Here is a 24723-nt window from a genome sequence, read left to right on the forward strand (position 1 = left end):
GGTGGAAATTTGCTTACTTAATCTGGATCCTGTGTCTTCAAGTCATGTCTACTTCATGTCCTGACAAGACTAAGTTTTAGGTTTTGTTAGGCTAGGTCTACACTACCCGCCTGAATCGGCGGGTAGAAATCGACCTCTCGGGGATTGATTTATCGCGTCCCGTTGGGACGCGACAATCGATCCCCGAATCGACGCTCTTACTCCACCAGTGGAGGTGGGAGTAAGCGCCGTCGACAGGAAGCCGCGGAGGTCGATTTTGCCGCCGTCCTCACAGCGGGGTAAGTCGGCTGCGATACGTCGAATTCAGCTACGCTATTCACGTAGCTGAATTTGCGTATCTTAAATCGACTCCCCCCTGTAGTGTAGATGTACCCTTAGTGTCTGTTACAGCTGTCCCTCTGTTGGATTCCTTTTTTCCCCTTCCTTTCTGTTTGTAGTGAGTGACTGCCCCCCGCCCCCCCTTCCCCCCCCTCCCCCGGCCATGGAACTGACCAAAGTCACAGCCTGGCCCTGCTCATGGAAACGGCTTGTGCAGACTGACTGGAGCCATTGCTCTGCTCAGGGAGGTGGGGGGGGCTTTTTCGCTCCTTTGTCTAGCTTCTTTGCTCAGACCTGGCTCGGTGTAGGGTGCTCTGCCCAGGTATGCGAGACCTAAAGTGGCCACATAGCTGAGCATCTGAGTCATACCTGTGACTCAGAACTTGCCCAGACATGTCCTGTGCCTACCTGCAGTTTCCCTGCCTTCTCTCCTCCCCTGGATTAAGGGGAACCAATCAAAGTTACTGGCGGGAAACTGCCTGAGTTTGCCTTTAAAACCAGACATTTTCTGATCAGACCCCCGGAGAAGGTCCTTGCTTTGCCACCTGGTCTGATCAGCTGGGGGTTTTTGGGGGGCCCTCTCCCCGCTCTCGTTTGTTTTTGAGCGTACCCCCGTTTTTAAACTCCCCTCCCACGAACAACGAATTTGTGCCTGGAGATCTTCTGATTATTGTAAGCGAATCGAGCCCTCTCTGCATCCTCTGATGCTGAAACTGCTGTTCCTGCTGCTGCTTTGGGGATTGGTAAGGAAAAACCTCTGGCACACCCCCCTTGTTCTACCTGCTGGCTTTCTTTCCCCAGCAGGCAGACCCAAGCTAACTCCTTGGTCTGTATCTGTAATCTGCTTCTAGCTTCGCAGCGCCTTTGCTGCTAGAAATAAGCCTGCTTGCAGCCATCACTAGTTAGCGCCCACTCCCCCCCGGAGCTGTATCCTGGGCACACACCACTCTGCCCTCTGGAACTACCCCTAGTTTAAGGTGCACCCATTAGGTTAGGTTTAGCCTTTAGTCTAGATAAATTGTAATTTCATTTTGCATAGTTGTGGTTAAATTAGGTTTAGAAAATTGCTTGCATTGTACTCTGTAAGTTAGGCTTAAAGAATTGTTGCATTGTGTTTTGTTACTTGCTAATTTGTGTAGTCTTGGTTAAGTTAAATCATAGATCAGATTTTGCTGTGTTCTGTATAATTGTCTCTCTGCTGTTTAAACTTGCAGCCTGTCTGCTCTCTGTCTGTCTCTCTCTCTCTTAATCCCTTCCCCCACGTGCTCACCCTGCTCCTACTGCTGCCAAACCTTAATTGTATTACTGAAGTCTAGCATAAAACCCCATTGGTTACCCTTTTTCTCTCTAACACCCCTCACATTTTACATTTACACCACTGTGACACATTTTTACCTAGAGTTGTTAGTTATTTAACACATTTTACCCATAACTGTTAGTTGGTTATATGCTGCTGTCCTTTACACAGAAATTGTTAGCTACCTGTTAACACTGAAGTATAAATGTAATTGGTTACCAACTGTAGTGTACCCCACTATGGAAACCCCCTATCCTATTTACTAAAAGAAACCCCTCCCCAATTGTCTACCTTAACAAACCCCATACCACTCACTATTGAATTTTCCCTGTTTTTGCACCCCACCAGTGCAGTAGTTGTCCCCCAAGATCCCCTACCTGCTGGCAGGGTCAGTTAGTATTGCCAATATGGCTATGGAAGCATGACCTCGTTTCTCCAAAATCCTTTTCTTAAAAATCACAATTTTTCTACTAGGCCTTCCAACAACACCTCTCGCACCCAAAGAGAATATGAACATGAATTAAAAGAAAACTAAGCAATAGAGCAAATTGATTTTTTAATTTTTGCCAAAGTTTTTCAAAATTAAAAACCCAGAAAGAAAATGAAAATTTTGTGAATTTGTTTTCCTAGGTTTTTGACCAGCTCTACTAAGTAATCAACAATAAACCTGTCAAATTTATTAACACAAATGACCTTTCCTCTCTTGTGTTAGTGTCGTCTGTCTCACAATCCTCATGTGTTCCAGATATAATGATCTGTCATTTTTCTCTATTCTTGTTCTTATTTAGGGTCTAATCCTGCAAGGTTTAGCATGTCCTTGACTCTCATTCAGTCTGTAGGAATCCAGGATGCTAAATACACCTTTACCCCAATATAATGCGACCCGATATAACACGAATTTGGATATAACACAGTAAAGCGGCGTTCCATGGGAGAGCGGGGGGGGGGGGAGTGAGGGAGGGGAGAGGGCTGTGCGCTCCGGCGGAACAAAGCAAGTTCAATGTAACGCGATTTCACCTATAACGCGGTACGATTTTTTGGCTCCCGGAGGACAGCGTTATATCAGGGTAGAGGTGTACCTCAAAAGATTGGACTCTTCGGTCGCATTGGGGTAAAGTTTCAGAGTAGCAGCCGTGTTAGTCTGTATCCGCAAAAAGAACAGGAGTACTTGTGGCACCTTAGAGACTAACAAATTTAGTAGAGCATAAGCTTTCGTGGACTACAGCCCACTTCTTCTGATGCATATTGGGGTAAAGTGCTACTCACTGTGAGTAAGATTATCCCAGAAATGATTCCACTGACTACTTGTGGAGCAAGGTACTCCCCAGTGCAAATTATATCAGAATCTGATCCTTAGATTATAAGTGGCCAGGGACCTTGTCTTGTCTCTCTGTTTGCTCATGAAGTGTCACACACATCTTATGGAGCTAGATTCCATTCCACCCAGATATCAACAAAACAGCCCTCTAAATTCTGATAGCAAAATAATTTCAAATTAGTTATAACTGAAGAGGCAGAAAGAACTCAGCTTGACTTACAGATCCTAAGAAGAATTTGCAAAAGTACCAATGGAAGAAAACATTTAAAAAATTTTAAAAACCAGGATCAATTTTATCCAAAATTACTGAACACAGATTGGGATCTCATAATGTTTCTTTTACAGAATCACTAAAAAAAATATTTTACAGTCAGGATTCAAAAGCAGGAATGTATTCTTATCTTTTCCCTAATAGAAATTATCTCCTTGCCAGGTAGCTCACAAATGGAGAAGATACCTAATTATCTTTCAAAATCAACATTAGTGGCAAAGAATCTTCTCCAGAAGTAGGTAGTCCTGCTTTCCAGCCCCTGCCCCCAATCTGGAGAATCAGTGATTCCTCTTCCAGGAGCTGGCCTGAGAGACTCTTTCCAAAAAGGCACTTGTAAACCTGTAAAACCTTATTTTAATCACATTTTGAATTAATTGCTCTTTGACTTAAGAGCCATAGATGATTCCAACAGAACATCAGTCTAAGTCAATAACACAATTCTGTGCAGAAAAGGACAGGGTTAATGAGAAATTGTACATCATGATTACTGGAAGTGGTTCAGTAAGTAATTTACTGTACTGATGGGAACTATATTGATTCCTTACAAGTCTTGGGTAAAGACTGTTAGCCAGTCCTGTTTTTCAGTTGAACATATTCAAGACCTGATGTTTTTAATAGGAGGAAATAGTAATAACTTGAATTCCCATCTGAAATATAAATTCAGGTGCAAATCATATTACACTGCTTTTCAAATGTGCTGTAAAATGTGAGACAACCATTTTAGTGCTCTCAGGAAGGACCAAACAGGACCCACAAAGCAAATTAAGGATAAATGTATACCTTTAGCAGACAGTCTATAAATCCACATTATCTGGTGTATATATATTTGCCAAGCTACTTCCTGGCTATACAAAATTAAATATATTTAAGCACCGAAGACATGTAATAATGGACTTCTATTACACTGCACATCATATTTTTCAAGCAATGAAATCCAGCACCATTGCTTGATTGTATGTATCTGGTAGATTTATGGTACCCATATCAAATAAACAACCTTCAAGGTCTTTTCTATTTGTGACAGGTAAAGTGAATCTGTCAACACCTTTGATTTTATCTGCCATCAGCCAGATACATTGTTCTTCAATTCCTTGTTAATCTAATGTTGCTCAGTAGGCAGCCACTAATTATGCATTATATTTCCCATTTCTTTATTAATTGTAAAGAATCACATTAGAGCGTACCTACTGGCAAAAAGAGTAAACATACATCCATATATAAAGATGTACAGTGAATACGTAGAAAAGAATAGGAATGGGCAAGACAATTTGGATAGTATTAGAACTGATTCAACCCTTTGAACAAGACTCAAAACAAAACCTTTTCTGGAGTTCCTAAAAAAGTCTAAAAAAATGCAAGTCCTATTTTCTGCCAGAAGAAGAAATATTTAAATACTACAAAAAAAAAACCAACAACCAAAAAAACAAACACACTGCTTTCTTGGAATATCCAATCCAGCCAGCATTGGAAACTACAACAGAAAACCTGTTCTTTTGAGAATTCGAGCCAGATTTCTAAACCAAAAGAGGTTATGAGGTTTTGTCTGGAAATAGAGGTAGGTAAGTATTCAAAAACGAGAGTGAAAACCCCCTGGAACAGATGTGAATTTAAACCAGATCCCCATTTAATTAAGTGAGAGACGTACACCTGCTCCCACTGTGAGTGCATATGTAGTTATTCATTGATCCCCTTCGATTGCAAAACACAATTGAAGAGTCACATGACTAAGGGTCAAATTCTGCTCTGGGAACCCTGTACCCAGATCCAAGGACAGAAGTCAGAACTAAATATTTTGTCACTTGCTCTAATTTGGTATTAGTCATTCTGGCCATTTGTTCAAAAACTTTAGGCCTCTAACAAAACATTATTCTAGGTCATTAACCTTCTCTCTCCCATTTCTGCTAACTGGTTTAAAAAAAAAAAAAAAAAAAAGGGCAAATCTTTTAGAGCTGTTTTTTTTTTCTTCTTCTTCTTCAAGTTTTCATAGTGTGGACCACATCTTAATAGAAATGTTATCTTAGGGGCCATTCTTTCACTCATGTGGGATCGTACAGACCACCTACTCCTCCCCATTCATCATTGTCCAATACCCATTTGGCAATTACAGCAAAGGCTTACACAGAAAAGTAATATTAGGAACATGTTTGATTTATTTTTTAGCTCCTTTTACTGCCGAATGGCTGGAAATCAAGAGGACCCACACCACGTGACAACACAGCTTTCTGCAGACCATTATCAAAAACTCTGTGGGTCATCCCTGGTCCCCATGGAGCACAGTTTGAGAACCTCCATTTTAAAGCACTAGATTTTCCCATCATTAGCACTTTAAAAGGAAAGCAAAACTGAATCCTATTATAAACATGCTTTCATGCACCAACACTGGATAAATCCAGCTTGTATTATTAATGTTTCCTGAAACTCCCCTCTCCTGCTCCAGACCCGTATCTCAGCACAGTTTTCAATAGTGCTTTTCCCCCCATGTCCCTGCATTAATTTTAACTTCCTTTTTTATTAAAAATGAAACAGAGGTTTCATGTTAATATTCATGATGTTAATAATTAATATTAATAAAATGGTAAATTAAAAGCAGCATGGTCAGAGTTTAAGCACTACAGAAAGCTTCAGAATCAGCCCTTCCCCCTCCCCCAATGGCATCAGTTAGATCTAGCACTGCCATTTCTCTTGTGGGGCTTGTAAGTGGCAGCCTAGCACCTATCAAGCTGAAAATGTGACCTTTGAATGGACCTCAGCCTATAGCACATGCTGATCATTTTTCAACCTAAGGGGAAAATAATTTTCCACTGTAAGAGCCAACTCCAGTCAATTTTGTGCACACTCTTATAGCTATGGATATTGATTTTTTTATCTATACTCTGCGGGTCTGACTCATATCTCATTTGCATCCTGTTATTCCAGACTTCAGTGGAGTTACTTCCAATTTTCACCACCCTAACTGAGAAGGGAATCAAGCAGTCATAATCTTATTCTGCCACTCAGACTCCCATTGAGCAGCACCTTATTCAAAGATGTCCATTTGAAATCCATAGGACTATAGCACTTTCAGGGGTGAGGCACTAATCGCGGATGAAGAGTTGGCAGATTTGAGCTCTGCGTGATCCAGAGCCTGTTTAAACCAGTGAAAGTGCTTCTGCTGGATTTGGCCGGCTTTCGATCAGCCTTTGCAGAGAAGAATCACAAAAATGATACAGGGCTACAAAAAAAGGCCTTAACCTGAGAGACTTACGGATTTCTATCTATTTAGGGTCATCAAAGAGGAGATTGAGTGGTGACTTGATTACACTGTATAAGTAGCCTCTGGGGAGAAAAACACCGGGAACTAAAGGGCTCTTTAATCTAGCAAAGAAAGCCAGAACAAGAACTAATGACTGGCAGTTGAAGCCAGACATGTTCAAATGAGAAATTACACACAAATGTTTAACAGTGAGAGTAGTTAATCATTGGATTCTAGAACAAACTACCAAGAGAAGGGGTGGATTCTCCGATTTTTGATACCTTCAAATCAAGACTGCCTTTCTATAAGATACGTTTTTGTTGAACACAAGTTATTGGAATTAGTTCAGGTGTAATTTGGTGAAATTCTATGGCCTGTGTTATGCAAAAGGTCACACAAGAGGATCTAATGGTCCCTTCTAATCTTAAAAACAACACCACCACTTATGAATCTGCAAGAGAAAGAACAAAAGAAAGAAAATGGGGTTGTGGGGAGGAATGTGTGTATATAAAAAACAAACACACGAGGTCCTAGAGTTCAACGAAGATGTGTCCATTTGCAATCTGCCATCTTAAATAAGTTTTCTTTCCAGCTTTATAAATCTAATGCAACACTCGGTTCGCAGTCTTCATATTAGTTAACACCTAGGCTCTGCAAGAGGAGCCCTTAAAGTACATAGCTTTCAGTACAGCACACAGATAGAAATGCACTTACATACATCATACAGTCTACATTTGAAAAGCAACCACACACTAAGGGTATGTCTACACTGCAATGAGACACCTGTGGCAGGCCCATGCCAGCTGACTCAGGCTTGGGGGGCTCAGGTTAAGAGGCTGTTTAACTGTGGGGTAGATGTTCGAGCTCCGCCTGCAGCCCTAGCTCTGGGACCCTGCAAGCTGGAAGGATCCAAGAGTTTGGACTGCAGCCAACCTACCCCGTAATTAAACAGCCTGTTAGCCTCAGCCCTGTGAGCTGGAGTCAGCTGGCATGGGCCAGCCAGCAGCCGCAGGTTTTTAATTGCAGTGTAGACATACCCTATGAGACCGTTGTCAACAGGGGAGTTGATTCCAGTGAATACTTATCAGCCACTAAAAACAGAAATTAGATCGGGAACAAAACAACTTGTAACTGATAAATGTATTTCTGTGTGTAACAAACTATGTAGATAGGTAAAATTAGAAATGATCTGCATAAAGATTTCATAGATCACACTTTCGTACTATCACTAAGAACTGTAATCTAAATGTGCCAAAAGAACGAGGCAACACATTGCTAAAAACAATTAGCATTAGAGACTAAAGATCTGTTAATGAGATACTGGGCCAAATGCAGTCCTGGTGTAAATAGGAGCATATCTGATTTCCACTGCATTGCACCCACTTACATCAGAGCTGAAATAGGCCTGTAGAGATGCAAATAATTTTCCTATATTTTAAGAAAACAGTACAAAACACATATATTTAATGTTTCCAGGGTCCTGACTATCTTAATAAAGGTTTTTCCAGACCGTATGTTCAGTGGAAAATCTCTATACTCACATTGGGCCACATTGAACCTTGAGGCAGTAATAAAATTGCTCATTTCCCCCTAGTACATTAGTTTACACTCACCGCCTCAGTGTAGAACAGGGGTCTCAAACACGTGGTCCGCGGGGCTCTTGTGTGTGGCCCGCCAAGCTCCCCGCGTGCCCCGCCCCCCGCCCCTCTGCCTACCTGTGGGATTGCCTCCTGATGTTGCAAGCGCCGCCTGCTCTCTGAAGCAGCCGGCAGCACGCCCCTTTGGGCCGGGGGCAGGAGGAAGGAGGCAGAGGGCTCCGGCATTGCCTCCTGCCAGGCACCGCCCCCCACAGCTCCCATTGGCCGGAAACAGGGATCCGCGGTCAATGGGAGCTTCGTGGGAGGTACCTAGAAGAGCGGCAAGAGCTGCACAAGCAGGGAAGCCTGAGCCCCTCCCCCAGGGGCTGCAGGGACACGGTTCCAGCTGCTTCCTGGAACGGAGCAGCATGGAGCTGGGGCCAAGGCAGGCAGGGAGCCTGCCCTGGCCCCAGTGAGCACCGCTGCTACCCCGGAGCCGCTCTAGGTAAGCGGCACCAGGCTGGATCTCACATCCTGAACCCCTCCTGCATCCCCAACTCCCTGCCCTGAGCCCCCTACCACATCCTGCACCCCCAACTCCCTGCCCTGAGCCCCCTGCTGCATCCCGCACCCCTCCTGCACTCCCTGCCCTGTTACCTGCTGCACCCCTCTTGTACCCCACACACCAACTCCCTGCCCTGAGCACCCTGCACACCTCCTGAACCTCAACTCCCTGCCCTCAGCCCCCGCTGCACCCTGCACCTTTTCTGCACCCCCTGGGGGCAGCGTTGGGGTGGGGACTTCAGGGAAGGGATTGGAATGGGGCAGGGCAGGGGTGGGGCCTAATTGGAAGGGGTAGAGTGGGGGCGGGGGCCAGAGGCAGCGGGGGGGGAGGGGCGTTCAGTAATGCAGCCCTTGGGCCAATGCACTAGTCCTCATGTTGGCCTCTGGGTCATATGAGTTTGAGACCCCTGGTGTAGAAGTTAAAACATTTTATATTTGCTTTTTAAAGTAAGATTCTTTTTATACATGAGTTTCTTGATTCTACATAATAAATGAACATTTTAGGTGCAGTGGTCTTGCATCAGCAGTACTCATATGCTTCTTAATATCAATTGGAAAAAGGCAAATATAGTGCCCATCATTAAAAAAGAGAAGAAGGAGAGCCCGGGGAACTACAGACCAGTCAGCCTCACCTCAGTCCCTGGAAAAATCATGGAGCGGGTTCTCAAGGAAACCATTTTGAAGCACTTGGAGGAGAGGAAGGTGATCAGGAACAGTCAACATGGATTCACTAAAGGCAAGTCATGCCTTACCAACCTTATTCCTTCTATGATGAGATAACTGGCTCTGTGGATATGGGGAAAGCAGTCAACGTGATATATCTTGACTTTAGCAAAGCTTTTGATACGGTCTCCCACAGTATTCTTGCCAGCAAGTTAAAAAAGTATGGATTGGATGAATGGACTATAAGGTGGATAGAAAGCTGACTAGATTGTCGGGCTCAGCGGGTAGTGATCATTGGCTCGATGTCTAGTTGGCAGCTGGTATCAAGTGGAGTGCCCCAGGGGTCAGTCCCAGGGCCAGTTTTGTTCAACATCTTTATTAATGATCTGGATGATGGCATGGATTGCACCCTCAGTAAGTTCGCAGATGACATTAAACTGGGGGAAGAGTTAGATATGCTGGAGGGTAGGGATAGGGTCCAGAGTGACCTAGACAAATTAGAGGATTGGGCCAAAAGAAATCTGATGAGGTTCAACAAGGACAAGTGCAGAGTCCTGCACTTAACATGGAAGAATCCCATGCACTGCTACAGGCTGGGGACCGACTGGCTAAGCAGCAGTTCTGCAGAAAAGGACCTGGGGGTTACAGTGGATGAGAAGCTGGATATAAGTCAGCAGTGTGCCCTTGTTGCGAAGAAGGCTAACGGCATATTGGGATGCTTTAGTAGGAGTATTGCCAGCAGATCGAGGGAAGTGATTATTCCCCTCTATTCGGCACTGGTGAGATCACATCTGGAGTATTGTGTCCAGTTTTGGGCCCCCCATTACAGAAAGGATGTGGACAAATTGGAGAGAGTCCAGCGGAGGGCAACGAAAATGATCAGGGGGCTGGGGCACATGACTTATGAGGAGAGGCTGAGGGAACTGGGCTTGTTTAGTCTACAGAAGAGAAGAGTAAGGGAGGATTTGATAGCAGCCTTCAACTACCTGAAGGGGGATTCCAAAGGGGATGGAGCTCGGCTGTTCTCAGTGATGACAGATGACAGAACAAGGAGCAATGGTCTCAAGTTGCAGTGGAGGAGGTCTAGGTTGAATATTAGGAAACACTATTTCACTAGGAGGGTGGTGAAGCACTGAAATGGGTTACCTAGGGAGGTGGTGGAATTTCTATCCTTAGAGGTTATTAAGGCCCAGCTTGACAAAGCCCTGGTTGGGATGATTTAGTTGATGTTGGTCCTGCTTTGAGCAGGGGGTTGGACTAGATGACCTTCTGATGTCTCTTCCAATCCTAATCTTCTATGATTCTTCTATAATTCTATGGAACCTGAACTACTAAACATATTCAGAGAGAAAGGTCTGTATAACAGCAACAGAAATGAATAGAAAAAATATTATAATAATTATAGTTGAAGCAGGAAGAGTCCTTCTTAGACATCTAGCCCATCCTGTAACATATATTTAAGATACTGCATATGATCCACACAATACTATAGGCATTCCATGATTAATACACTTCCTTAAAGTCCTGTTTACTGAATCTTTTTTATCCTGTTCTCCTCACCCAGAGTTTCTCCAACTCCTTCCTTCCTGGAACAGTTGCTTTGTGTATTCTTTGTCCTGTCTATCTTGGCCTTTTATGCTCTTTGAGGATGGGGATATGTTGCATACCATTGATAGGTACCAGTGTTGAGGGTGGAATCCAGTCCATGCCCAAAAACCCAGAGTAATCGGTCTCTGTGCGGGTGACACACCGAAGGATTACAGAGGTGAAGATCTTCCCCCACTCATGGATCCACTGGCTATTTTTCTAGCCCATAGATGGAATATTAAGCTACAGTCCCTTCACTCCAATTGCATGAGGTGTTGGGCCTAGTTATCCCTTGCCTGGCCTGCCCTAGCCTGTCCCCTTGTGACCCTTCCATGCCAGGGATGGCTCGAGACTGCTTCTGCTGTACGCACAAATGTGTAGTCACCCCGGCACACACATACATACTGCCCTCGTGCCCCCTTCACAGCTACTATGTGGTTTTCAAATGGTGTGGAGGACATTGCATAGGGTCCATTTATAATGCTATAGGAATCTTTTATCACTGGAAACCTCTGCTGTCTGGGTTACAATAAAGTTAGCAAGGTTACAATTAGCAGTTAGTGAGCAGTAGAGTCTTACATTATTTGTATATCAATATAATCAATTGAAATGTACAAGCTGCGGGAAAAAGGGAAGTGAAAAAACATTGACTAGGTGAAACTTTGTTTGAAATTGTGAATATACCAATGCAAGTCATGTACGGCATCACTCAGACAAAGTGTCCAGAGATTGGATTTTTATAAAAGGAAATGTTACAGCTAGCAAGGCCAGAGGGGGAGAGGGATGAAAGATGTTAGGCGTGTAAAACCCTGGGCTTTCATCTCTGGAATTTAAGTTAACCCTTAGGAACTTATCATAGCATTGCTCTCTTTGAAAATAAACCTGGATTGCTGGGAGAATTCTATGAAAAGGTTACCAGAAGGTGCAGCCTCTCCTCCATTGCCATCAGCACAGAGGTATTATACAGTCACCACAACAGCACTAAATGGATTTTGTCTCCCCACAAGATCAGTTTTGTCAAGAATAAAACAGGATCATATCAAGAGGCAAAGAAATGGGGAGGTAGATTTATCCTAATAATAGGGAGGTATTTATTCAGTGGCTCTACCAGTCCTATTTAGACTTTGCTTATATAGTTTATGAATGAACATTTGACAGATATTATTGGTTTCAGGCCAGATTCTGCTCTTAGTTCCTAGGGTAAATATGGAGTAACTCTATTGATTTCAGTGTCTTTAACTAAGAACCTGGGATTTGGAGTCTGAGTGTAGATTCTGCGCTGTGCCTTTTTCAGAATAAATTTTTTTGAATAACTTTTTAGACCCAGCACACAAGTGAGTCGCAGCCCAGGCAGATGGGGTAAAGGTAGCTAAAAGCAGCTTTAACTTTGCATGTCCCTAATTCTGGACTACTTGCTGGGGCTGGTGTGGTTCCTAGCTTTAGTTAAAGGCTGAGCAACCCCAGGGCCTTGAACAACTGCCTACAAGCTGCTCCACAAATAGCCCTATTGCAATCCACGCCAGCCACCGTAGATGCAATCAATTCACAAGCTTTTGAATAACCTCCTGCAGATTAAACCTATCTGATTGGTGTCTATGGTTTACTGTCAGTAAACTAAACTCAATATTCCAGCAATGATTCTAGCCCAAGTAAAAAAAAAAAACACCCAGAAATTTCCCCTTTTCTATAATCAGAGAATGTCATTAATTATTACATGAAAGCAAACAAAGAGGTTGGGGTTTTTGGGGGGGGGAGGGGGGGAGATAATCAAGTAGTAGCCTAGAATTAGCAGGCCCTCAAAATGCTTTGTAGAAAGTGATCGTATCCCTTGAAAAGAAATTAATGAAAGATATTGCTTCCTGTAAAGTCTCTCATTAGTGGATGTAAATTGCACGTTTTATACAGTACAAGTGACTCCATCTCTGATTGGGATCGTTTATACAATTCTTTTAATGTGGGAAGTTCGTTGAGGTATAAAATGTATCCAGCGCATCAGAGTTTTTGTACCAAAAAGGGTTAATGAAGTACAGTTTACTACATCTACTAAATCTTGCACAGGCTACTCCTGACTTTTTTTCCTTCCAGATGGGTGATCATACTGATGTAACAGCTCCAAACAATTTTTCCAAGTCTGGAGTAGCCTGGGCACGATTTACTAGGTGTTGTTTACTAAGAATTTGCTTACATAAAGAATATGTAAACAATTGTTCTCTACCGAAAAATTCACTCTGGTGTTAAGATGGGATGAAAAGAACCATCCCTTCCCTCCTCCCATCCGCCTCTTTTTTTTTTAAAAAAGTTTCAGAGGGCCCTGTGGCACCTTTAAGACTAACAGAAGTATTGGGAGCATAAGCTTTCGTGGGTAAGAACCTCACTTCTTCAGATGCAAGTAATGGAAATCTCCAGAGGCAGGTATAAATCAGTATGGAGATAACGAGGTTAGTTCAATCAGGGAGGGTGAGGTGCTCTGCTAGCAATTGAGGTGTCAACGCCAAGGGAGGAGAAACTGCTTCTGCAGTTGGATAGCCATTCACAGTCTTTGTTTAATCCTGATCTGGTGGTGTCAAATTTGCAAATGAACTGGAACTCAGCACTTTCTCTTTGGAGTCTGGTCCTGAAGTTTTTTTTGCTGTAAGTTGGCTACCTTTACATCTGCTATTGTGTGGCCAGGGAGGTTGTAGTGTTCTCCTACAGGTTTTTGTATATTGCCATTCCTGATATCTGACTTGTGTCCATTTATCCTCTTGCGTAGTGATATCCCACCCAGCAATATTGTCAATTTATCCAGCTACACACTCAACCCAGCAGAAGAGTCTGTCCTATCTCGGGGACTCTCTTTTTGCCCCAGCCCCCACGAACATGATACAGTTCTGCGGTGATCTGGAAGCCTACTTTCGCCGCCTCTGACTCAAAGAATACTTTCAAGATAACACTGAACAGCGCACTGATACACAGATACCCTCCCACCAACAACACAGGAAGAAGAACGCCACATGGACTCCTCCTGAGGGTCGAAATGACAGTCTGGACCTATACATAGAATGCTTCCGCCGATGAACACAGGCAGAAAGTGTGGAAAAACAACATCGCTTGCCTCATAACCTAAGTCGTGCAGAACGCAATGCCATCCACAGCCTCAGAAACCACCCTGACATTATCATCAAAGGGGCTGATAAAGGAGGTGCTGTTGTCATCATGAACAGGTCTGACTACCAGAAGGAGGCTGCCAGACAACTCTCCAATACCAAATTCTACAGGCCACTTTCCTCAGATCCCACTAAGGAATACACTAAGAAACTGCGCCATCTATTCAGGACACTCCCTACACTAACACAGGAACAAATCACCATACCCTTAGAGCCCTGACCGGGGTTATTCTTTCTACTATCTAAGATCCACAAACCTGGAAATCCTGGACGCCCTGTGACACCACAGATTTCCTGAGAATGCATTGGTGACCTCCCAGAAAACACCATCCTAGCCACCATGGATGTAGAGGCTCTCTACACAAACATCCCACACACAGATGGAATACAAGCTGTCAGGAACAGTATCCCTGATGATGACACAGCACAACTTATTGCTGAGCTCTGTGACTTTATCCTCACGCACAATTATTTCAAATTTGGTGACAATATATTCCTCCAGACCAGTGGCACCGCTATGGGCACCCGCATGGCCCCACAATATGCCAACATTTTTATGGCTGACCTGGAACAACGCGTCCTCACCTCTCGTCCACTGATGCCCCTTCTCTAACTATGCTACACTGATGACATCTTCATCATTTGGACCCGTGGGAAGGAGACTCTGGAAGAATTCCACCATGATTTCAACAGCTTCCACCCCACCATCAACCTCAGCCTGGACCAATCTACACGGGAGGTCCACTACCTAGACACCACCGTACAAATAAGCGATAGCCACATTAACACCACCCTATACCAAAAACCCACCGACCGCTATGCCTACCTTCGTGCCTCCAGCTTCCACCCCGGACACACCACACCATCAACCTCAGCCTGGACCAATCTACACGGGAGGTCCACTACCTAGACACCACCGTACAAATAAGCGATGGCCACATTAACACCACCCTATACCAAAAACCCACCGACCGCTATGCCTACCTTCGTGCCTCCAGCTTCCACCCCGGACACACCACACGATCCATCGTCTACAATCGCATCTGGTCCAACCCCTCAGACAGAGACCAACACCTACAAGATCTTCACCAAGCATTCTCAAAACTACGATACCCACACAAGGAAATAAAGAAACAAATCAACAGAGCCAGACGTGTACCCAGAAGCCTCCTGCTACAAGACAGGCCCAAAAAAGAAACTAACAGAACTCCACTGGCCATCACCTACAGTCCTCAGCTTAAACCTCTCCAACGCATCATCAGTGATCTACAACCCATCCTGGACAATGATCCCTCACTTTCACAGACCTTGGGAGGCAGGCCAGTCCTCGCCCACAGACAACCCGGCAACCTTAAGCATATTCTCACCAGCAACCACGCACCGCACCATAGCAACTCTAACTCAGGAACCAACCCATGCAACAAACCTCGATGCCAACTCTGCCCACATATCTACACCAGCAACACCATCACTGGACCTAACCAGATCAGCTACAACATCACCGGCTCATTCACCTGCACGTCCAACAATGTTATATATGCCATCATGTGCCAGCTATGCCCTTCTGCTATGTACATTGGCCAAACTGGACGTCACTACGCAAGAGGATAAATGGACACAAGTCAGATATCAGGAATGGCAATATACAAAAACCTGTAGGAGAACACTTCAACCTCCCTGGCCACACAATAGCAGATGTAAAGGTAGCCATCTTACAGCAAAAAAAACTTCAGGACCAGACTCCAAAGAGAAACTGCTGAGCTCCAGTTCATTTGAAAATTTGACACCATCAGATCAGGATTAAACAAAGACTGTGAATGGCTATCCAACTACAGAGGCAGTTTCTCCTCCCTTGGCGTTCATACCTCAACTGCTAGCAGAGCACCTCACCCTCCCTGATTGAACTAACCTCGTTATCTCCATACTGATTTATACCTGCCTCTGGAGATTTCCATTACTTGCATCTGAAGAAGTGAGGTTCTTACTCACGAAAGCTTATGCTCCCAATACTTCTGTTAGTCTTAAAGGTGCCACAGGACTCTCTGTTGCTTTTTACAGATTCAGACTAACACGGCTACCCCTCTGATACTTAAAAAAGTTTGTTTCTTGTGAGAGTTCTGAGGAAAAGAAGGAATCTAGTTTACATCTCCTCTGATCATAAATTACCTTTTCTGACATCTGAAATTCGAGAACAAGTAGCAAATGCTCAGATACTGTAACTGACGGTTTACTGACAACTAACAATATCTCCGATGGGGAATCAGATAAACAAAAGAGCAGTCCTCAAACATATCTGGTGAAGAGTCAAAGCATTCTTTATCTGACAGCGAAAAGAAAGCCAGGCATCCATCAACTCCAGCACAATAAAGAGTGGTCAGAATTTAACTAATTTCTAGTAATCTACTAATAAACACAGCCCATTGTGATCATTAAGTTAATTTATGTAACCTTTGATTTATATGCCCCAATTAGTATTTTAAAAATAAGAAATAAAACTGAATTCTTTACGGTTCAAGGCTCCAAGCTGGTTACAGATAATTTAATTCAATGGAGGACTGTGAATGACCCAAGGAGTGATAAAATTAAAGATTTTATTTAATATAAATTAGTTAGTTAAGCAAACAGGCATCCAATATAACCATACACTGCATTTATATTCACATCCTCAGATGAAATGATGTATTCAGGAATGATCCATCCCTGAATGAGGAGAACAAATATATAATCCTTTCTCTAACAATACCTTGATGGTGGATGGGCGCACCTATCTAAAATCAGCATACTATCCTTTTTATAATCAACTATAATAACTCCTTCCAATTAATTACCCTTAAATCCACCTTTTTACCACAATTAAATATTTTCTACTTTCTCATTGGCTATTTAACATTAAGTATAATCTTAGTTAACATTTGTGTAAACGCCACATCAATAACTATTAATATATTAAGGAGTCTGGTGGCACCTTAAAGACTAACAGATTTATTTGGGCATAAACTTTCATGGGTGAAAAACCAATTCTTCATGTTAGTCTTTAAGGTGCCACCGGACTCCTTGTTGTTTTTGTGGATACAAACTAATATGGCTATCCCCGATACTTACCAATATATTAACATTTTATCTAAAACACTTGTAAAAACCAGTTACAACCAAAACATGACCTGGGATTATGTCCTAATTTATTTCCAATTTTTGCTCCCACTAACTCACTCAATTTTACCAGGCCACACTTGACTATTGTCAAGCCATTGTGTAGGACATAGATTTTTGGGCCTACTTACATTTCAACACATTTCTATATAAAATAAACAAGCATCATCACTATAGGCTACAATTAGGACAAATTTTGAGAGGAACCTCCTAAACTGAACAAGAAAATGTGCATGTACACTCATTGTCGTGAGCAAAGCCACACACTCGAAAACTCAAATGATCACTTGTTAAAATGCTGGCATTGGTGCCAGTTGATGGATGTACAAATATTTATGACATTAAGTGACCTAAAGACTCTATTTTTAATTACATTTTTAACTGAGTAATTTTATAACCCACATAGATTCCTTATCAAGCAGACAGTTTTTGTACTGGGGTTTTCTTTTTAAAACACCACCACCTCAAAATGTCTATCTTCACCAGCTTGTGACTGAATAAGCATTACACAACATGTGCAAAGGAAGTGATAAGTTGCACTATTAAGCTCTTAGAAGTCAGAAATGATAGTGTTAAGGTTTCATGAACAACCTCAACTCTATCTATAATACAGGCTTTAGTGACATGACCACATAATATTTCACAAATGATAACCTACACTTATCCTACATTTTTCTACCACTTCAAGTGCCACAAGTGCTCCTGTTCTTTTTGCGGATTCAGACTAACACGGCTGCTACTCTGAAACCTGTCATAGATAGTGTATATCTTTTAGGTCTTTTTGTGTGCAAGAGTATACTAACACTATTTACAGTACAGTAAAAAATGAATTTTCAGGGGTTACATTTTCCATACATTGAGCAGATAGTTTACTTCCACTCTGAATGACTTAAAAAAAATAGATTAAGGGAAAGAAAACAAGGGATAACACATTTAATGTTTTGATGAAAGCACAGTATGAGTTTTTCTGTAACATTCTGCCTCATGTAATTGCAGTTGCCCTGCAGACAGGTATTCTCCTTAGGTACAGAAAGGTGCACTACAGAGAAAATAAAGTCATAACAATTACATATATACACATACATATATACTGTAGATCCCTTGTTATATATATTATAGGCAGTACAGTTAGTAGCACCTATAATTAAGGTTGCCTGACATTTTCCATTAGTAGTCTCAGTTTTCAGCTGCTTATGATTTCACCAAACTTGCATTTAAACTGATTTTTTTTATTGATTAGGTGTCTTCTTTAAAAAAAAAAAAAAAAAAAAAAGTTTCAGCAGAAATGGTTTATCAAAATGAGGTTAGGGAAAAATATGTTGTTTTGACCATGTTAAAAAAAATTCTTACAGACATTCCATTGACAAGCTCCATGCTTGGGATCCGGGGTTTGAATTGGGCAAGGATGTTATCTTTGTTTCATGGATGTGCCTTTTCCCATCCCAATGAACAGCTGCTCAAATCTGGCCAAGTTATAAGCCTTTGAAAAAATCTCAGGTTGCACATACTCAGTGGAGTCTTGTTAGAATTTAGCAATTAAATTCTCCAAAGATTCCATCTATTCTGTACATGCTCAGTCCAAGGCTGCAGAGGCTGAGCAGGATTTTCCCTGCTATTTCTCCTCCAGGTCAGCCAGGGGCCTCTGAGACAGAAGAACAATGGAGCAGCGAAATGTAGTCCTCTGTGTTCCCACTACTGCAGGCAGTAAGGATGGCAGGAGGAGCATTTCAACTTGAATGCAGAGGGCTGAGGAACCAGGCCTGGGGCAGTGGCAAGGGAAAGACTGGGCCATGGATTATGGAACTGCAAGGGGAGGCAGGGGAGAAGGAGAAGGGGACAAGCACTGAATGAAGAGGCTTGGGCAGAAGGGGCAAGGCTGGAGTGGCAGGGAGCGGAGGAGAACAAAAGTAAATGCGTTTTCAACCATTTGAGTGTAGTCCTCTCAGAACCTGGGACAGAACCCAGCATTCCTGAATTTCAACATTCCTCTGTTCTCAGCCAATAGCTGTGAAATCCACTGGCAAAAATCCACTCCCTCTACTGACAGGTCCACACGAAGATGACAACCCACTCCCGTTATCTGTTACTCTGTCAGCTCACGTGGAAGAGGTTTGTTTGGTGATGTAAAGGTTCTAACTCTGCTTATGAACGAAGTGAACATTAATATGGTTCCATATGATGGAATTTTTGTTTTTTGATTTGCTTTTTTTAAAAAAACCTGGAAAGTTCCATACACACGAACGTTAGAAGAATGTTAAAGTTGCAGTCAAGCACTCAAAAGTTAGGAAACAGCAGAATTAAGGTTGGCTGTGCATCACATACTATTTATTCTGTAGGACCCCCTTCACCAAGTGCACAGGAGGAAGACCTCTCAAGTATGCTCAGAATAGTCGTTAACTAAAACCTGAGCCTGGGAGCTGTAGTAAAATTAAGCCATGTTGTGCTACAGTTGCACAAATCTGCAATTTATGGCAATTAAAGTGGTGGGAAATTTGACTCAGGCACTTGAGTATTAGTATTTCTCCAGCTGTTTATGACAAGATAAATATTAAACTAGTGTGTAATCTCAATCCCTTATGGCTCAGCTGTCCACACTGATACACCCTTGACAGTGCATGCAGGGCTGTGACCAGACTCTGATTTGCAAGGAAAATAAAGGGAGTAAACCACTATACCTTTTTGAATACTCTGCTTGGTGGGATTGCAGAGTAACCCATGTTACAGCTAAGGCTAGGTGTACACTAGGGAGGGGGGTCGACCTAAGATACGCAACTTCAGCTACACGAATAGCGTAGCTGAAGTCGGCATATCTTAGGTCGATTTACCTGGCTGTGAGGATGGTAGCGAGTTGACCGCTGCCACTCCCCCATCGACTCCGCTTCCGCCTCCCACCGCGGTGGAGTTCCAGAGTCGATGGCAGAGCGATCGGGGATTGGTTTTATCGCAGCTACACTAGACACGATAAATCGAATCGATCACTACCCGCCGATCCGGTGCGTAGTGTAGATGTACTCTAAGAGACCTAAACTTTAGAAGCCCCCAATGGCAATCAAACAAATCTCTGTAAATGTTTCTCCTTGTCAACATTTGGGGCTTGCACCATTGCAGCTATACTAGTTACTGGCCACAGATTGTTGTATTTGAGCTAATCCCAGGTATAGAAAAGGCCTTAGGTACCTTTTGCAACAGTGGAATTCAGTTTTATGATGTTCTCAAAACACTTTTTCATCATTGCCTTTGTAACAATGGAATTGTCACTTCCACTGTTGCAAAAGTGCAAACAATTCATAACATGGATACTCTTTTTTCTAAACAGAAGGGTTGTTTATTGTGCCACACTGTGCTCATTACAGATGTACCTTGGCAGTAGCTCTAAAAACTATAGGAGCCTAGAAGTCTTTAGGATTCAGTGCCTGGTTCGTTATACATACATCACATACAGTGTTTACAGTAAACATTGATCTGGTCTACTAAGCATGTGTAAGTAGACATTGATAACGGACAGATTTTTAAAATGCTGCTGATTGTATGGGGGAATTGTATTATATAGAAATGATATGTATATTAGAACTGCTTAAGGGTGATGGGTTTATTAACATACATCAGCATTGCACAACATTGAATGGCCATGTTTCAGAAGCCAAGATTAATGTGTAATAGATTTAGTTTTACAGCCATCATCTCAGCATATATCACGTTCAGGTGTTGTAAATAAAAGTATAAAGTCCCAAGGAGAGTCTAACAGGAGGTTGAGGGGTATTTTTTGGTTTTGTTTAATTTCTGAGTTTGCTCATTTATAAATCATTTATAAATGAGCAAACATGTTCATTAAAATAATAAACATGTTAAATTTACATGTTAATTAAAAAATAAATCTGAGCCCTCAGAGCTATTGTGAAATTTCCCCTTACATGTACAATTATTACACAGGCAAATTAGTGGTCTGTTTAAGAGATGTTGTTTCCTATATGTACTCTTCCATAGGTTTGATTGTATTAGCATGGGGTGCATCAGACAGAGTGGATGGACTTTTCCCATCCAACACTGGTGGGGAGTGCAAAGCTACCTATGTTAGAAGTACTAGTTTCCATACCTGGGGCTGTTTGCTCAGTCTGTGTGTGTATATTAAGAAAACTACTCATCTGAAGCAAGAATGAGGTTTGGGTAGCTAGTAAATCATGTACAGCAGTTAGCCTCAGCTTTGCTAATGTATCCTTCCTCCCATATGCAATGCCCCTTTAGTTGCTAATTTGAGCAGCTTGCAAGCCTTCATTTTGGGAGGCAGTCTGTTGAAAACAAACTAATACTACAGGGTTCTCTTTCTTTTTAAGTTACAATTTTTTTATGGCATACATCTGAGTTGAGTGCAATTTAGAAGTTTATATCAAACATTACAAGTTCACAGGTAGAGTAGTTTAAGATAAAGGTTGCAAGTGCTATTCATCTTTATACCAGGGGGCTGCTTTCAAAATTAGATATTTTAGTAGAAAAGCCATTTAGAGAAATGTCAAGAGTGTGTTGTGAACATTTTAACTGTATAAAGAAATTTAATGCATTATCAAGCTTTTAACCTGCACTAATTTAATTGCACTATTAAAAGTGTTTGTTAAGCCATCCATCAGTTTACAAGACTATATAATTTTGCAGATAAAATTTGTCACATGACTGCTTATAAAAAAAAGAATTAGCAACAATTATCAACACTTCTTCAGAAGTCATTTGAGTAAAGAGTTTAAAATGTATTTTATATCATTCATACACACACACCAGAGAGAATGTAAGCGTATTTTTGGATTTTGAGTAACTACTTTAGCCAGTCTTAAGGTCACTTAGCTACTCCTTTTGGATCAAGAACAGTTGCTACAACATAATGCTTAGAGTACATTACGTAACATAAATAGGGCTTCTGATTTTAACTGATAAACACGGATAAAACACCTGTGCTGTACATTAATTGGTCCATATAGATCCTGCTGGAGCACACTAAAGGTTCCCTAGTGCACTTTACCATCGTGCTGTTTGAAACAGTACTATGTGAATATACCAAGAAGTCGTCCCAATCCCCAATTTTTGGACATCTACTTCGAAATAAAAAATTGCTAAAAATAAACCCCCAAAATTAAATTAATAAACCCTGAAAAAAGAAGCCCTAAACATAAGCAATTGCTGAAAAAGGGCAAATTCACAAGTACAAAATAACAAAGGTGAAAACACAGCTTTGATAAGTTAAACCACTTTGATAACGCTATTGATAAAACAGCCCAAAAGACCTGAGAATGAATTTATCTTCCTGAAAGTCCCTTAAGTGGTGCTTTAGCCTCCAGCCCTGCAATTCACTGTATCCATAAGGAGCCCCAATGAAGTCAACAGAGTTCCACTTACATAGACCTATTTTCAGGATCCAGCCCTAAATAGTTATGTGTAAACTGGTTCCTACCTCCAGCGTTCTGGACCACAGTCTAATCTCAATAGATCCTAAAGAAGGCAGGGTTCCTTTCATGATCAATACAGGTGAGTGTATAGATATTATACTGATGTTGCTTTTTTTTAAGTATATGGAACCCTTGACTAAGGTATATTGTTGGCATATGAATTACTATTCTGTATTTTCTAAAGAGGAGTGAGATCAGATGTCCTTTTGTCAGAGATTTGTCTACTCCTGACTTAAGTTTATTTAAGAAGTAAAATTTGAGTTTGTGGAGATTTTATGTTTCTGCTGTCTACCAGGTGGCTGTTCTTTTAAGATAGGAGTTCTTCCCTATCTCAGCCAGAATAAGAAAGGGCATGTGGCCTACATAGTCTGGCGGGCATTGCAGGCTGTTCTGTTAGTCAGGACTTTGGGACATGGATTTATTTGTGTGTTGACAGGTTTTTATTTCCCTAACTCTGTTTCTGTTGTGTAATAGGAATAGCAATAGCCAGGTACTTCAGAATGCAATAACATAAGAACGGCCATACTGGGTCAGACCAAAAGTCCATTTAGCCCAGTATCCTGTCTTCTGATAATGGCCAATGCCAAGTGCCCCAGAAGGAATGAACAGAACAGGTAATCATCAAGTGATCCGTCCCCTGTCGTCCATTCCCAGCTTCTGGCAAACAGAGGCAAGGGACACCATTCCTGCACATTCTTGCTAATAGCCATTGATGAACCTATCCTCCATAAATGTATCTACTTTTTGGAACTCTGTTATAATCTTGGCCTTCACAACATCCTCTGGAAAAGAGTTCCACAGGTCGACAGTGCATTGTGTGAAGAAATACTTCCTTTTGATTGTTTTAAACCTGCTGCCTATTAATTTCATTTGGTAACCCCTAGTTCTTGTGTTATGAGAAGGAGTAAATAACACTTCCTTATTTACTTTCTCTACACCAGTCATGATTTTATAGACATCTATAATATTCCCCCTTAGTTGTCTCTCTTCCAAGCTGAAAAGTCCCAGTCTTTTTAATCTTTCCTCATATGGAAGCTGTTCCTTGCCCCAAACCATTTTTGTTCAGAAAAGGGCAACCTTTTCCAATTCCAATATATCTTTTTTGAGATGGGACGACCACATCTGCATGCAGTATTCAAGATGTGGGCAAACCATGGATTTATATAGAGGCAATATGATATTCTCTGTCTTATTATCTATCCCTTTCTTGATGATTCCCAACATTCTGTTAGGTTTTTTGACTGCTGCTGCACATTGAGTGGATGTTTTCAAAAAACTATCCACAATATCTTCAAGATCTCTATCTTGAGTGGTAACAGCTAATTTAGACCCCATCATTTTATATGTATAATTGGGATTATGTTTTCCTTTGTGAATTACTTTGCATTTATCAACATTCAATTTCATCTGCCATTTTGTTGCCCAGTCACCCACTTTTGTGAAGTCCTTTTGTAACTCTTCACAGTTTGCTTTGGACTTAACTATCTTGAGTAGTTTTGTATGATCTGCAAATTTTGCCATCTTAACTTTTTGCCTCTTTTTTCAGATCATTTATGAATATGTTGAATAGTACTAGACCCTTGGGGGACACCTCTATTTACCTCTCTCCATTCTGAAAACTGACTATTTATTTCTACCCTTTATTTCCTTTCTTTTAACCAGTTACTAATCCATGAGAGGACCTTCCCTCTTATCCCATGACAGCTTACTTTGCTTAAGAGCCTTTGATAAGGCACTTTGTCAACGGCTTTCTGAAAATCTAAGTACACTATATCCACTAGATCCCCCTTGTCCACATGCTTGTTGACACCCTCAAAGAATTCTAGTAGATTGGTGAGGCATGATTTCCCTTAAAAAAAACATGTTGACTCTTCCCTAACAAATCACGCTCATCTATGTGTCTGATAATTCTGTTCTTTATTATAGTTTCAAGCGGTTTGCCAGGTACTGAAGTTAGGCTTATCGGCCTGTAATTGCCTGAATCACCTCTAGAGCCTTTTTAAAAAATTGGTGTTACATTAGTAATCCTCCAGTCTTCTGGTACAGAAGCTTATTTAAATGATACGTTACATACCACAGTTAGTAGTTCTGCAATTTCACATTTGAGTTCCTTCAGAACTCTTGGGTGAATACCATCCGGTCCTGGTGATTTTATTACTGTTTAGTTT

The 24723-nt window shown here is 41.8% G+C and overlaps 1 protein-coding gene and 1 long non-coding RNA gene across 6 annotated transcripts in view; one reads left to right on the forward strand and one right to left on the reverse strand.

Moving 5' to 3' along the window:
• Positions 1–24723, reverse strand: part of SAMD12 (sterile alpha motif domain containing 12) — a 230306-nt gene that overhangs the window by 117499 nt on the left and 88084 nt on the right. The window lies entirely within an intron of this gene.
• Positions 641–14834, forward strand: LOC135981805 (uncharacterized). Its single transcript, XR_010598966.1, has 3 exons — positions 641–1061; positions 9082–9313; positions 13580–14834. It is a non-coding gene; the product is annotated as an uncharacterized LOC135981805 (long non-coding RNA).

Source organism: Chrysemys picta, chromosome 2 (genome assembly GCF_011386835.1).
Source record: "Chrysemys picta bellii isolate R12L10 chromosome 2, ASM1138683v2, whole genome shotgun sequence".
Taxonomy (NCBI): domain Eukaryota; kingdom Metazoa; phylum Chordata; order Testudines; family Emydidae; genus Chrysemys; species Chrysemys picta.